Here is a 14,689-nt window from a genome sequence, read left to right as displayed (position 1 = left end):
AATTAAAATATAGTCCCTTCCCGATTTTGGCAACACGACCGGATTTTAATGTTGCCAAAATGGGGATGTTGCCAAAAACGGGAAAAAAATTTCATACAAAATTTCATTTTTTTTTGTTTGCTTGATTGAAGCTAAATACTTAGAATATGTACTACAAAATATGTGGAGTGTGTTTAAGTGATGCACGTGCATCATAATTGACATTTTTGCGATATAATTCATAACTCGGAGATTGTAGTTCAAACAAAATTGAAACAAACTCAAGAATGGTAATCAAACGATAATGTAACTAATAAGCCAATTTCATAATACAGATTCAATAATAAATAATATTTGAAATTAACAATAGCGTTGGCCACGTCCTTACAAAAATTGTAGTGATCAAATAACGTTTCTATTGTAGTCCATTGAAGTACTGACTTCAATCTGACATCTCATATAAATTTAAGTCCACTAAAAATGCTTGTTTTTATCATAATTCACTATATAAATCAAATAGCGATCCGCCAGATACAAAATGACTAAATGCTACAAATTTCTGATTATTATATAATGAATTTTGATGGTGGCAAACTTTCTTGTGGTCGGTTTGATTAAAAGTAAAGTTCTGTGCACAATTTTCGCTGACATTATGGAAAAAATTAACGCAAGGCATAAGTCGTTCCATTGTTTTAGAAGCGTATCCAATGTAGTGTGATTAGTGTACGATAACTACACTCGACTCACTAAAACCAAATCCTTTTGCACTAGTCGGTCTCCCTAGCACTCAACCCACGAATATTTCAGGCGGCAATGATTGATCCATGAGCACTATGTGCACCTAGCACTACGAGTTATAGTATGGCCAAGTGGAAGCTGGAAGACGGACAAAATGGTGCTCGCTGCAGGTCATCATACTCCAGTTCTCCATGCACTACTTTCATTATTATAACTTTGAAAAGATGGAAGAGTCCTACATCAGACTGAAGAGGGAAGCAAAGCAGATCGGACTAGTGATTAACACGTTAAAGACGAAGTAGACTCAAGAGAAGACTATGGCTATTCACCACGAGCTTGTATCAATGGCGACAAAATCAAGGTGGTTGAAGGATTCGTGTAGTTAGGCTCAGCAGACAAATTTGGAGACGCAACGTGCCAGGAAAGCGTACGTACTTTGACTCCAAAAACATTCCGATCGAAAAGAATTCGCCGCCGTACCGAACAGACTCCTCATTAAACCGGTGACGGTAGTCCTATTTGGACAAGAGATCTGGTCAATGCTTGTGGAGGACCAACGCGCACTTGGAGAAAATGGCTCTCTACAACGATCTGACAGGCATAAGAAGGCGAGGTGTGCAGCGATCAGGTAGAAGATGATTTATGGACCCTCCGTAGACTGCGTGACTGGTAACGTACAGCAGTGGACGAAGACGAGTGTTAAGTACCGCAGAGGCCACTCCGGCCTTAGGCTGAATAAATAATAATTAAACCACATGTGACGAATCGGGGCCCTCATTAGCCGTGCGGTAAGACGCGCGTCTCCAAAGCAAGACCATGCTGAGGGTGGCTGGGTTCGATTCCCGGTGCCGGTCTAGGCAATTTTCGGATTGGAAATTGTCTCGATTTCCCTGGGCATAAAAGTATCGTCGTGTTAGCCTCATGATATACGGATGCAAAAATGGTAACTTGGCTTTGAAACCCCGCAGTTAATAACTGTGGAAGTGCTTAATGAACACTAAGCTGCGAGGCGGCTCTGTCCCAGTGTGGGGATGTAATGCCAATAAGAAGAAGAAGAAGAAGTGACGCATCACTCGCATATCGAAGCATCTAGAATTACACCGGCGTCCTCATGGGAACTTCACAGTAGGTACTCCACTTCTGATACTTCGCCATCACAAACAGAACACTCGAGAGCAGGCATTGGAAGTGTGAGAGAGCATTGTGAGCATTAATCTATTGCAATTTATGCTACATCCATGGCTAATAAGTTAACTGCCTCGCTCAGATGGATACCAAACAAGAGTAGGAGCGATCGTTGCTGTGATAAACAATGAGCAACACCGTCTAACAAGCCAAGCCGTGTCCAATTTCAAAGATGTTAGGAAGCTTATAACTTGCCCCGTGGCAGAGCATCAAGTTGGCTTAGATTAACCCGAATTTTTCTCATGATCTGATTTAAGTCAGTGCCTGCTCGAGAGTCTTACGGTTACATGTTACCAAACTCTTACCATTACTGTTGAACTTTTGGCAAACATGCTGGAACCAAAAGGCTCGTTATGCAATTGACAATTGACTAGAAAAGCCAACAGTGTTCTGGTATTATGCGCTAGACAAATTCGCGTCAATTTTAAGCAATAAAGACTCTTTGAAATAAAATTGTTGCTTATTTTCTATACGGGAATGCAGCAGAAAGACGGATAAAATGATAAAATGACAGTTTCTCGGCTGATACCAGAAAAGAGACGCATAATGAGCAAAACGACTTGATGGCTATACAGCGCATTTAGAAAATCGAATGTGCCAATCACTAGCAATTAAACCTACTGGGGTTCCTTGTTCCTGGATCACTCATGCAGTATCGGTTGCATTGTGATGTAAACAGCGGGCTTCGCTTAATAGGTGTTGTACTATGTACAACGGTGTGAGTCAGCCAAAAAATATGACGTTCTACGGTGGGCTGGTTAGATTAGGGTAGTGTGAATAGGGACATGGAAAATGTGAATAAAAAGGGCAGAAAAATTTCAATAGACATTGTTTGCAATGATCGATGATACGAGTGGTGGCTCATTATTTCAGTGAAAGTGTCCACTATTCATACAGAACCCATAATACGCATATGAACCTTGATGACATTCACTTTTGGATTTGTTTATCCTATTACATATTAATAAAAAGATTTTAGCTCTAAAAAACAATTAAAAAAATATGTTCGAGGTTGTTGCCAAAATCGGGAAGAAAATGTTGCCAAAAACGGGTGTTGCCAAAATCGGGGGTAGACAAAAACGGGTGTTGCCAAAATCGGGATGGGACTGTACTCAGTTTTATCTTTTAAATCACTACGTGTGCCCTAAAAATTATAACAAGCGAAATGCTAATTTCAAATTTACATTTTATGAGTAAAACCTTTCATTATCGAGCAAATCGAGCAATTCATATATTAAAAAAGTTGTCCTATTTTTTCGTTTCAGGTCGAGGCGCACAAAGTCCTAAAATGCTTTGAAACAAAATAATCGTTTCCGTCAGGTAAGTTATCAACAAAACCACATTTCTCGAGTACTTTGAGTATGAACTTTGAATTCCAAACTAAAATGGCGTTATGGATCAAAATATAGTTTTTTATGGATCATTTTCCAAAGATTTATTGATCATTTCATTTGTCATACGTTCATGGGAACACGGCAAGAATTTTATTGTTTTTCTTGACCATGTCAAAAGGAGTTATGGATCTTAAAATTATTTTGTATTGGATACTCCCGAACAATTTTATGGTAGCATTTTATGGAACATTCAGATGTTATTTACGGATCGTTTTTTTATGGATCGTTTTTGCATATTTAACGGTGCAAAGAAAGGGCTGCCCATTTCGAAGCGCACAATTTTTTGTATTCCTGCAAATCTGGATTTGTGTGTTTCATAATACGGTTGCCAAACTATGATCGCGTACTCTATACTTGAACGGACCAATCCGACGAAGAGGGTTATTATAGTATTAGGATCATCAAAATCCTGCCCAAGACGCCTTATCATTCCAAACATGGAGTTTGCTTTCGCTATCACTTTCTGTGCGATTAACAAAAGTTAGTCCATGGTCCAATTCAATCCTCAAGTCATTTACCCATGTTTTCTGATTGCATTCGAGACACCGATTAATTTCTTTAAAAACTGAAGTTCAAAATAAACTTGTCTGAACATCGGTGCTTTCAAACGCAGAACAACGATATGGAAGTCAATAAATAGTATCGTGGAAATATTAAACAAAACTGGTACCTACTGGTATGATATTGATCTCTCAAGAAACATTATAAATAGCATTTCTGGGTACCGAAGATCGTTCATAGTCTATCTATTTAGTGGTTCCAAAAAATCGCCAGTTTCATATTGATTGTTGGTTAAACCTTTTATTCATGTTAGCGTTCAAGTTCATTGAGAAGACCCCTTTTAAAGCCAGAAATACAGAAGGATAATTTGAGCATCGGGGATAAACGATTCCAAATGTTAATGCTTCTCACAAAAAAAGACTGGTTGTAGTATGATGATAATTGCTCAATTCTCAAGAACTGAAGTTTGCTGTAGAGATAGTGAGGTGTTTTAATTTTAATAAGCAATGCAGTTTCTAAAAATGAAAAAAATTGACATATGGCATCCTAGTAAAGATTCATGTAAATGTGAGACATGAGAGAATCTATTAAGATTGTAAATTTATCTGATGCAGGCGTTCAAGGCGATTCTAAGTCTATCAAGCGAATAAGCTGATGCATTAGTATATATGAAATCACCATATAGAAAATGAAGCAGTAATAATGATTGGAAAAGCTTAATTTTCATTGACGTTTCCAGATGCCTGGTGACAATATTCAATTTTTTCAATGTACCATATATTTTCCCACATTGGGAGTTGGTAAACTACACGTTAGATTAGAGGTAAATGTAACTCCTAGGTTTTCAATTTTATCGAAGAATTGAACTCTTTGTCTATCAAGGAATAAAGTGGGTGGGTGTGATGGATAACATCGTCTACGTAGATAAGAATAAATACACCTTCCAGAAAGCTCGGCAATTCATTCATAACGATGATGAAGAGTAAAGGTTCCAAATGGCTGCCTTGTGGTACACCAGAGTTTACTCGCAACGGCTTATTCACCTTAACGTGCTGAATCCGGTTTTCCAGATATGTTAGCAACCAACAAAGTAATGATCCTTCGATGCCATGCTTTCCCAAAATAGACAATATGGCATTAATTACATCGAATGCTCTGACATATACGTATAAACTGCATCCACCTTTTAACCAGTCACTTTCCTAGATTCCAACTCACTGCCTCAAACAATTGGTCATAGGAAACACTCGGTCAATTCGGCTCAGCAAGAAAATTGTATGTTTCATATTATACTTGATACTTGATGGGCTACAGCTCTTCGATGAACCTACGCCGAATGGAGTATCCTTCCCACTGGACTCCACTGGGCCAATCGCTTCCAGTCGCCCTGAACATTGAGCGCCCTCAGGTCCTCTTCAACTGCAAAAAGCCATCGTGTACGCGGCCTTCCACGAAGCCTGCGGCCTCTTCCGGGTTCTCTACTAAATATTATCTTCGCTTGACGTTCTTCAGGCATACGAACAACGTGACCAGCCCACCATAGTCTGCCGTGTTGTATAAGCTTAATAATATCCAGCCCTTTATACACCTGGTACAATTCGTGATTCATGCGACGCCGCCAGATACCGTTCTCCTGTTTAACGCCGAGTATTGTCCGCAGCACCTTACGCTCAAACACCCGAAAGTTTCCGATCAGCCGCCTTTAACGTCCATGTCTCATGGCCGTATAAAGCCACCGGAAGATTCAGAGTAGTATACAGCGCGAGTTTTGTTTTTGTTTGCAGACTACGGGACTTGAGCTGATTACGAAGTAATAAGCCCTATTTGCAGCTGCAATACGCCTTTTCACCTCGCGGGTAACATCATTATCGCACGTCACTAATGTTCCAAAATACACAAATTCTTCTACCACTACCCACGTTGATTACCAGCGACCATATACTTTGTTTTGCTGGTATTGATCGTGAGTCCAATCCTCGCTGTCTCCCTCTTAAAAGGCACAAAAGCCTCTTCCACGGCACGGCGATCAATCCCGATAATATCGATATCGTCCGCAAATCGCAGGAGCATATGCGATCTTGTGATAATGGTACCGCTTCTTTGCACATCAGCTTCTTCTAATCTAATTCTTAAATAGAGGGCAAATGAGGCCGTCCAACCAGCTAGCAGGAATTTCCTCGTCTTCCCATATTTTGGACATCATTTATTTATTTATTTATTTATTTATTTACGAGCAACAGGCTGAATATAGCCCAAATGATCTACTTATTATATATTGCAATTTACAAACTTTCAGACAACCGAGGTAGCTAATATTATAGTACAAAATAACAGAATCGGTAACACACAAAATAAATAACAATTATTTATAGAACTGAATAATACGTCTGCTTTTCTATGGCTCCCAGTAACTGGTTTCCCGATGCACGAATTCTCTAAAGAGTAATCCCGTCGGCCACGTTGACTTCATAAGTGCCTTCTCTTTCAACATCCAATTAACACCAATTTTGAAGGAAATATATTTCAGATCTTCAGAATTGATCCAATTCGAACCATCTTTGTGACATCGATTCGATCAGTTGAATGTAAACAGCTTCATACTATTTCCCGCATCGCATCCGTCTAGACATGCTTTGCAACTCTTGAATCATCTAGATCCAGTAGACAAAATTTCGGAGTTAGAGTTCACTTGTCAATTGAGACGAATCGTTGATGTTTTCGCGATCTGAAGTTCGTTGAGGAGTAGATGTCGAATGTACCGGTTGGCAACCACTGTTCAACGTTCGTTGCAGTTCTGCGAATCCTCTCTTCATCGTTGAAATTTCCTTTAAAGCTCACTCACGACGCGATTGGTTTGGCCGTCATGGTTGTCTTCTAACATATTCTTTTTGAGTTCAATTTTATATGCTGCATTGTGCTGTTCACGAAACGAGGATAGACAAGCCTCACATAACCAGAGCACGTTATCAAAATCTACGCATACTCGCATCTGATACGTATTCATGTTCGTGCAGCTCAAGTGATATTTACCACTGCATCCATCACTGACGATATACTCATCCATACCACTTGCACTTGCCACAACCGAAGCTCATTATTTTGCGAAGCAAAACTGTGATTATTACGAGTACGGCTGATACGTTACACAATAGTAACGGCAATGGATGATTTGATTGAAACATTTTTTCCGATTTTCTGACTAATAGAACGATGCAACGTAATGGTGATATATATCGTTGAATCGGCGTGAATAAACTAGATGCCTTTACGCACGTCATTAATTTATGTTCAACAATTTTGCGTTAGTTACTGATCGAAATGCGATTGGAAAAACAGAACAACAAACATAATATTGTGCAGAACTTCATAAAGTTGCTCACTGCCGTGTTTGAGAAGTTCGCCCGGGAGCTGGTCCTTTCCCGCAGCCTTATTGTATTTTAGCTCTTTAACAGCTTTTTTAACCTCATCTAGTGTAGGGGACTCCACAGCTTGTCCATCGTCGCTAATATTTATTCTGTTCACCGATGCACCGTCCCTTCCTTTATTCAACAAGGTCTCGAAGTGTTGCTTCCACCTGGCAGCCACTTCGGTTTTATCTGTCACCAAATTCACTTGTTGGTCTTGTTGGACTTGTTGGTTGCACATGACGGGAGATGGCGCTGTCTTTCTCCGCACGCCATTGACAGAATTATAAAACCTCCGCATATCGTTCTGCTCCATTTTTTCCTGCGCCTTACTAATAACTTGTTCTTCGTACTCTTTTTTCTTCCTGCGGTGGGTTCGTTTTTCGGCTGCTCTTGCTTCCTTGTACCGTCTATTCGATCGGGTACCCGATACCAACATCCGGCTTCTGGCAACGTTCTTCTCATCTGTCACTCTCTGACACTCCACATCGAACCAACCCGTCTTGGGTCACCTCTGTGCAGTGCCTACCACTTCTCGTGCTGTTGTGCTCGCCGCTCCATGGATCGACTCCCATAGATCGTTGATGTTGTCGCTAACTTTGATTGCACTTATCCGTTCGCCAAGCTTCTGGCGGTATTCAGCCGATACCCTTCCGCCGACAATCGCTGGATATTGTAACGCATCGTTCGTTGTGATCTTTCATTCGATACGGTTGACAACCGTGATCGAATTTTACTGACAACGAGGTAGTGATCAGAGTCAATGCTCGGACCTCTGAATGTCCGCACATCGATAACATCCGAGAAATGGCGCCCATCCACCAGAACATGGTCTATCTGGTCGCAAGTTTCACCATTTGGGTGTCTCCAGGTGTGCTTTCGGATGTTCTTTCGTGCAAAGTAGGTGCTTCTGATGGCCATCCCTCACGTCATGCTTTGGGCACTCTCCATAGGCTTTATCAAGACATTTTTCATATTATATTGTACGTAAATGTCTAAATGTGTAATAAATATTCAGGCTCGGTGTTTTAATAAAGCTTATATTGCACACTTTCATGCCCTGTCACGGGACAAATATTTTTTTGAGATTTTTGTAGCATGCCATTCATTCTTCGCGTTTATATAGATATTGAAAGAGGCAGATATGTAAACATCGCATGACATCTCTCATTGAAAATGAGATATTTCAGTACTGGGCCTAATACTGCATGATTTTATTCTGCCAAACTTTGTCTCAAATGCCTAACACACGTAGTAAAAAAATTCTCAAATTCTAAACACTTTGATTCAGATTCTGAACACCACCTTAAAGCACTAAAATGCAAATTTTAAACTAAGATGAATGATTGAGTAGCTTATCGGCTATGCAGTCATCTGACTGCATAGCCGATAAACACTTCAACGAGTCAATTACAGTCGATAACCACCTCCACGACTAAGATGAACACACCACAGTGGTGTATTCATCTTGCTTTCAACGTTTTCTCATTGTTGGGCAAATTATGCATAATGTCCCTGATCTGTACGCCTGCCGAGAAAATTAGCTTATTAATGCAGTAATAAATAACGAAATAATACAAATATATCTCCAAGTGGTGAGTGTTCTGTTCGGGATTTTACAAACCAGTATAAATAAGCCAGAAGAAAGCCTTGGTGGAGGAAGTGTTAAGTTTCATCCGTGGGATTGACACGACTGCAGTGTAGTGAATTTGATCAGGAATGGCAGGTTATATGCTCCTTCCGGAGGTTCTAGTGACGATTCGCCTAGACTATAATCTGGCAAGGGAAAGTGTCGGTGTCGGTCGGTTCTGTTGTGGACTCCAGACCACAGAAGAAAGTGCGCGCTCGGTACCACTTATCGGATCCGCGGAAAAATTGTCGGCGATTCGTACGAAACTGGCCCAGTGTCACAGTACCACCGGTCTTGCATTGAAAGAACGGGTCAAGTGCACGCTACTTTCTCATGGGAAAACTGTCAAAACGCACGCAAACGTATCAATTGTGTTTGGCCCATAACAATGCGACAAACAAAAACAAAAAATCTTAAACGATGGTGTTAAATACCAGTACAAAAAATATCAACAGCGTTACTCACATGAGAAACATCACTACCTAATAATTTAAATTGTTTTTTTTTTTGTTAAATTGATTTTTTTTATTCCTTTCTTTATTTGATAGGCACTCTGTGTTTCATAACCGCTACTATTTCAGGGCTGGTAGCGAGTCACTTTTTAGTGACTTGGTCACTATTTTGAGCCTAGTCACTAAAAAGTCACTATTTGCATCCAAAAGTCACTAAAGTCGTAAAATGGTCACTAAAGTCACTATTTTCGCATCGTTTCGCCGTTTGTAAAAAAAAAGTTCAAAATAAAAATCATTTGTACCTATCATTATCATCAATTAAATCAAATGTAAATCTGTTAGCAAAATATATAAAGTTTGAGAAATTGCACCAAAAAAAGCTCCAAGTGAATTGTGGAAATCGCCAGGTTGCTTGCAATTCATGTAAACTATGATCTTCTTCTCCATGAATAAAGATTGTTAAAATACGAAGTGTTGAGAACAAAATTGAGTAGTACTGGAACCAGGCTTTTCAATTAGAAAACGACTGTGCGTAAATACCCTAAGGTGACTGAAATTCAGGATCCAATAAAAGTCTCGAAAACAAAAATTGAAAGGCAAGATATGTCAGAAGTAATTCTGCACTGAGGAAACTGGACGTACAAATTTCAATCAAACGCTTTATGGAAGTTTGCCACCAGAAATCAAAAGGCCGTCTTATGAAAGATGATTTAAGTTTAAAAGAAAAAACAGATTAATCAACCTAGCGTTGGTGGTGCCTTTCTCGCATTTAGTTAAGACACCAACCTTATATGGGGTTGTTATGGTCTGATGTACCATTTTCTTCATAACTTTTTAACGCAATGACCGATCGTTATAAAATTCAATAGTGATCAACAAGGCTTTGTCCCCTGTCGAATGCAACTTGTTGCGAGAAAATCGGTTAAGGATTACTATACGAACAGTTGTCTAATGTTTTATATAGCATTTGTGCACACACATACACACACACATACAGGCACACATACACACACATACACACATACATACACACGGACAGACAGACATGTGCTCAGCTCGTCGAGCTGAGTCGATTGGTATATAATACTATGGGTCTCAGAGGCTTCTTTAAAAAGTTCGTTTTGGGAGTGAAATGATAGCCTTTCGGTACAACTTAGTTGTACGAGAAAGGCAAAAAGAAGCAATGTGCGGCAGAGTGGGATCATCGTGATCGAGAGGCTTGTATGCAGACCACACAGCTAAGCTTGGACAATGGGCATACGTTTAGGCAACTCCGTGTATAAAGCGCAAGATTGTTTCGACTACGCGGAATTCGTGATTTTCGCGGTCTTTGCCGGTTTCGCCGATTTGATGCAGATTAACATAACGGTTTTAAGGCTTCGCACGGATTTAGTTTGGAGGGAAGTTTAATAAATAAGGAGCGTAGTTTTCGATAGCAAAATGTTGTTGAGAAGGAACTCCACGTTTGAAGTCTATGCTTACCCAAGCCATTATTGAATGCATTATACTCTTGAGCACTCGTTTAACAAGCATTGTAAGGGTAAAAACTTCACTTGTGGTCATTTTTCATCGTTTTTGAATATCCAGTTTTTGTCACGTCAATTTTGACATAATTCCGAGATATGTCTTACTTTCTGCTTGATCGACCCCTCTACGACGAACCATACAGCATGAAACATGCCAGAATTTTTCGATTTTTTTGTGTCAGGAATTACTTTAAAGAATTGAAAGTTTTATATTGTTTTCATAGCATTCATCTAGAAAGAAACAGGGTCTGTACAAAAATTTTAACACAAATATGTTCTCTGTTTCTTGTACAGAAATAGGATTTTTCTGATTATTCTTAAAGTAATTTTTTAAACAATTCAATGAAACTCTTTTTCAGTCTGCTGAACTTTGCTCCAAAAAAATAGATTTTTTTTCTCTTGGAGGAACTTTTACTGTAATTTTTGTAGCGATGACTGCTTAAATCTTTATGTAAAATTCCGTCTTGAATTTGGAAAATAATTTTCGGAAGGTTTTTTCCAAGGGGCAACTAACTCTAAACTTTGCGTTAGTATTACTCATGTTCCTACAATAGTATTTCGTGATATTTCTTGTATCCATGATTTTCCACAAGCAAACATTCGGTTGTTATGCCGTTTGCCAGTAAGTTGTTGAAACACAGTGTTCCCCCGTTTTGGAAACACCTGATTTCTACTGTCTACAGATTCTAGAAAACTTTCAAACTGCATTTTATATTCCTTATGCCATCAAACCAAAACAGGATCCCTAGAGATTGTCCAAAAAGTATTAGTCATAGAAATAGTTGTTCAGTGATTTTTTGGAACTTGAAAAGATATAAATTATGTATTGCCTAAAACGGGGTGGACTGTGTTGACTGTGTGGCGTTATGCTTCATGCTTTCTCAACCAGGGCTCTTTGATCAATTTGCCATAGATACGACGTAGTTTTTCGCTAGTATTTGTTAGTATTTCTGAATACTGTCGAAAGTTTAGAGTTAGTTGCCCCTTGGTTTTTTCTTAATAATTCGAATTCACTGAACAATATCTACAGCAATTCTCAAATCGATTTCCACCGGAATTCATTGAAAAATGCGCTTGTATCTGAGGAAGATTTTTTTTCATGGATTGTCGGAGAAGTTTTTACAAGAATTAACTTTGTGGTTCCCTGAAAGACAGCATGAAGACAGCTGCAATATAATATGTATACAGAAGCTTTGTTCGAAAAACAAATTAACATTATTTTATTACCTAATTTTCACGTAAGTTTGGCTTATGAACAACAATTACAACAAAGCTGCAATCATCATTTTCTCTATGAAACGTTGATTATAGAAATAACCTTGACTGCTTCATTCTTGTTTGCTTAGTTAGTAGAACGTTGGTGAACAGGACCATCCAGAATAGATGTGATACTAATGGATATTTTCTTTGTTCTTTTTCAATGTGGTAAAATCATGTAGAAAATCAGTTATATTATATGAAACGTACTGAAAGAGAACACGTTCTGTAAATTGTGGTAACAAAAATTGATATTTCGCGCGTAGTTGGTGAGAATTGCATTTCATGTCCGTGAAAATGTCGCGTATTTGGTTTTAGTTGGCGCGGATTTCGTGCCAGTGGAAACATAGGTATGGTAAAATTCATGTTATATCTGAGTTCTGGTTAAATTTTTAGTCCATTCGGTTCAGGCGCTACCGAGACCAGAAGCTCAAAAAATGACAAATGGGCACTGTATGCATTTAAATTTGTTACTATTAAAAATGTTATTAATAATTATTAGAAATTGTATTTAAAAAATGTCATCATAATTTTGAATTCTTCAAGTTTTTTTAAACAATTTTTGCTGATAAAGATTTATAAGCTTTGTGATTCCAACTAATTCTCTGATTTTTTATCGAAGAACAGCTAATTTTTCAACGTGCCAACACAAATATTCGCACATCTAACTGCATAGGAACTAGCGAACGCACAATCAAAAACATGTTTTTATTGGCTTTATTAAGAAGATTTTCAGCCCTAGTCTGGCTTGTCTCCAGAGACAATCCAAAACATCGTTCTTGCACTCTTTCACATTTTTTTGCAGCTCATCCAATCATCGATAAATAGTAAAATTGGTGGGAATATATTTTAGTGAGACAATATTTTTAGACGCTATATCATTCTGCTATAGGGGCCCTTCTTAGCCGTGCGGTAAGACGCGCGGCTACAAAGCAAGACCATGCTGAGGGTGGCTGGGTTCCATTCCCGGTCCCGGTCTAGGCAATTTTCGGATTTGAAATTGTCTCGACTTCCGGGCATAAAAGTATCATCGTGCAAGCCTCATGATATACGAATGCAAAAATGGTAACCTGGCTTAGAAACCTCGCAGTTAATAACTGTGGAAGTGCTTAATGAACACTAAACTGCGAGGCGGCTCTGTCCCAGTGTGGGGATGTAATGCCAATAAGAAGAAGAAGAAGAATAAGATCATTCTGCTATTTTCACATACAAGCTGCAGTTTCACGGAAAAATCTTCAAATCGTTGTTGATGTTGAAATTATAAACTTGGTTTAGTGTGCTCCCGCGACGCTGGGTAAATACCATTACGTGGTGTGTCACGGAATAAGGTTTACCATGGTCATATTGCTAGCCTCTAGCTAACCCAAGGTATCTACTTCCTAAATATCCAACTTAGTGATATTTATGAGGGTGTTGCCAAGTCGGTTGCTTCTTGCTAAGCTCCATCCTCTCCCTAATTACGGTGAAGATGGGCACGGCCAACAGTAGTAATCCTCACGCTTTTGAAATTTTTGTCTTTTCTTGATTTCTGATAGTATTCTAGATAAGGATTTCAAAAGAAAAACATGATATCACTAGTTTACAATCTACTACGAGTTACACAGTGACAATGCAAATGCAACTCAGCTCACTTCCTAGTTAATACTTCATACAAAACTCACTATTTGGTCACCTTTTCTGCATCTGAAAGTCACTATTTGGTCACTTTTTTCGTCATCGTTGGTCAATAAGTCACTATTTTGAACGGCATTTATCGCTACCAGCCCTGTGTTCCGTGATCTACTGTGGATTTTGCTCTACAGAATCCACATAGAATCTGTTTTTAGACATTCGTTATTGGTATCATTGCCGGGTCCATCTCATCGTGAGTCCATTGTGTCCATTTGTCCATATTGTGAATACAATTGATCTCGTTGCATTGCTTCGGTTGCCATTTATGAATATTCGAATAAATTTTCGCTGAATTTCCGATGGTAATTTGAATGAATAATAAAGAAAAATCGAATGAATTTCCGATGAATATTAGTTTCGGATGGAAATTTGGATAAATGATCGATGGAAACTCCTTTGAATTTCTGATAGAAATTCGAAAAATTTTCGAATGAATTTCTGATGGAATTGGACCAATTGAAATTCGAATGAATTTAAGTTAAAAGTTCGAATGAATTTTCGATGGAATTGCGAATGAATTTACCATTAAAATTCGAACGAATTTCTTATGCAGTTTCGAAAGAATTTGCTCTGGAAATTGGGCTGAATTTCCGATGAAAAACCAAATGAATTTCCGGTGGAAGTTGTGAGAAATTTCCAATGGAAACTCGGAATATTTCTGATGGGAGTTCGAATGAAAAACTTCTCATAAATTTCCGATGCAAACTCAAAATAATATCCGTTGAAAATTCGAATTAATTTCCGATGAAATTTCGATGAATTTCCAATAAAAATTGGAATAGAATCGAATAAATTTCCGAAAGAAATTCGAATGAATTTTTGATGAAAATTAAAGCAATTTCAAAAGTATTTATGATGGAAATTTGTATGAATTTCTAATGAAGAATCAAATGAATTCGGATAAATATCCAATTGAAATTCTCATGAATATCGAATTGAAATTCGGAAGAAT

General features: G+C 38.5%; 1 protein-coding gene across 6 annotated transcripts in view; it reads left to right on the top strand.

Moving 5' to 3' along the window:
- LOC134221273 (mucin-5AC-like) overlaps positions 1-14,689 on the top strand; it is a 351,796-nt gene that overhangs the window by 162,384 nt on the left and 174,723 nt on the right. For all 6 annotated transcript variants that reach the window (XM_062700475.1, XM_062700474.1, XM_062700471.1 and 3 more), the window contains one exon: positions 3,168-3,222. The gene's annotated coding sequence lies outside the window, so the exon portion shown is untranslated. The remainder of the gene's footprint in view (positions 1-3,167; positions 3,223-14,689) is intronic.

The sequence above is a fragment of the Armigeres subalbatus genome, chromosome 3 (genome assembly GCF_024139115.2).
Source record: "Armigeres subalbatus isolate Guangzhou_Male chromosome 3, GZ_Asu_2, whole genome shotgun sequence".
NCBI lineage: Eukaryota > Metazoa > Arthropoda > Insecta > Diptera > Culicidae > Armigeres > Armigeres subalbatus.
The sequence above is the reverse complement of the archived record's forward strand: the minus strand, read 5'-3'. Positions and strand labels throughout refer to the sequence as shown.